Raw genomic sequence first — 2,234 nt, forward strand, 5'->3', positions numbered from 1 at the left:
TTATTTTTAAACATAGTTAGATTGAGCTTAGTATTGAGTTAATATCATCTTAGTATTAAACTCATCGGTTATCATGTATCTCAGTTATAGTATATGGGTATTCCCCATCTTTTATTTCTTATTTAGCTTCCATATCAGTTTATTATCTTTAGTATGCTCATGATCAGGCTAGCAGGGTTTGCTTGGGATCACTTGTGGTCCTAGGTCCCGTGTCCGCGTATCGGGGGTAGACTCGGGGCGTGACAAACTTGGATGTAACACCCCGTATCCTAGATAGACCAAAATGCCGATTTTGAGAAGTTACAGGTGCAACCCATGGTTACCATCCACGGCCCGAGCTGGTGGTTCGTGGTTCACCACTGCAACCCCTCCCCAAACCCAGCTCAAAAAATCAGCTAAGTCTCGACCCACGGATAAACCCATGGTTCGTGGTCTGTGTTCGTGGATCGAAGCCCCCTTTACCCAGCCTCTGATGCCAACGATGGCTGACCAGCACGAACCGTCATTCGATCCACGGCCCGTAAGTCCCGTGTTCGCGTCTCGGGGGTAGTCTCAGGGCTTAACAAACTTGGTATCAGAGCACTAGGTTTAAGTGTCTTAGGATGTCTGAAAAGCCGCACTAAGTAGAGTCCTTTTTATGGGGTGTGAAGTGCACCATATCTAATGAGGGGGAGGCTACAAAGTGTTTTAGGAAATCTTCATTTTCTTGTTACTCTTATCGTGCGTAAAGTATGATCTAAATTCCATTCTAGCTCGATGTTCTACGTTTTAGTGATCATGCCTCCTCGTAGAGTTAATGACAGGAACACAAACGGAGCTCCTCCAGTCCCTGATCAAGAAGTGTCGAATGCAGAGTTCAGAAATGCTATTCAGATGCTGGCTCATAGTGTGGCCAACCAGAACAATCAGTGGGCTCTAGTTCCGGTAAATACCAATGTTGGGTCAGCTATAGCCAAGGTGCGAGACTTTTTTAGGATGAGTCCACCAGAGTTCTTAGGATCGCAAGTTGGAGAAGATCCCCAAAACTTCATTGATGAGGTCAAGAATATCTTTGAAGTGATGCAGGTCACTGGGAATGATCGGGTTGAGTTAGCATCTTACCAACTTAAGGATGTGGTTCATATCTGGTATACTCAGTGGAAGGAGAACAGGGGTACAGATGCAGGTTCTATTACTTGGGATTGTTTCAGCGAAACCTTTCTGGATAGGTTTTTCCCCATAGAGTTGAGAGAAGCAAGGGCCTAGGATCTTATGAACTTAAGGCAGGGTAACATGACTGTCCAAGAGTATGGGCTCAAGTTTAACCAACTCTCCATGTATGCTCCTTACATGGTTGTTGATTCCAGGGCTCAGATAAATAAGTTTCAGTATGGAGTGTCAAACTTAGTGAAAATAGAGTGTAAGAATGCTATGTTGTTGGGAGGCATGAACATCTCTAGGCTCATGACTCATTCTCAGCAGATTGAGGATGATAAGCTTAGGGAACAGGCTAAGGAGACTAAGAGAGCAAGAACATGTAACTACAAGTATTCCCAATAGAAATCGGGTGGTGGAAATCGTTTGCAGTTTCAGCAGAAGTCTTCAACTCCAGCACCTTCATTGCTAGTACTCCATCCCCCAGGCTCCGTAACGATCAGAAAGGTAGGGCGTCAAGCTCTAAGTCTCAAGGTAGTGTTTCAGGCACCAAAACTTACCCAACTTTCCCGAAATGAGGAAATAACGGTAGAGCTCAATCTACAACTTCAGCAGCACCAGCAGGTCACCCGACTCAGCAGGGTAACTCATCTGGTACAGGTGGCGAACATCACCAAAACAGGCTCTATGATCTCCAGGCTCGTCAAGATCAGGAAGATTCTCCTGATGTAGTCACTGGTACGTTACGAGTCTTTGATCTTGATGTTTATGCATTGTTAGATCCAGGGGCTACTTTGTCATTTATAACTCCTTACATAGCAGTCCAATTCAGTGTTAGCCCATAAAATCTTTGAGAACCCTTCTCAGTCTCTACTCTAGTCAGTGACCCAGTTATAGCTAGACGGGTATACATAAATTGCCCTGTCATGGTCTCTTAGAAAGTCACCTCAGCAGATCTTGTAGAGTTAGAAATGGTAGACTTTAATATCATTCTAGGCATGGATTGGTTACATTCCTGTTATGCCTCAGTTGATGGTAGAACTAGGATTGTTCGTTTTCAGTTTCCAGACTAACCAATCTTAGAATGGAAGGGTAGTAGC

This window comes from Solanum tuberosum, unplaced genomic scaffold (genome assembly GCF_000226075.1).
Source record: "Solanum tuberosum cultivar DM 1-3 516 R44 unplaced genomic scaffold, SolTub_3.0 scf00796, whole genome shotgun sequence".
NCBI lineage: Eukaryota > Viridiplantae > Streptophyta > Magnoliopsida > Solanales > Solanaceae > Solanum > Solanum tuberosum.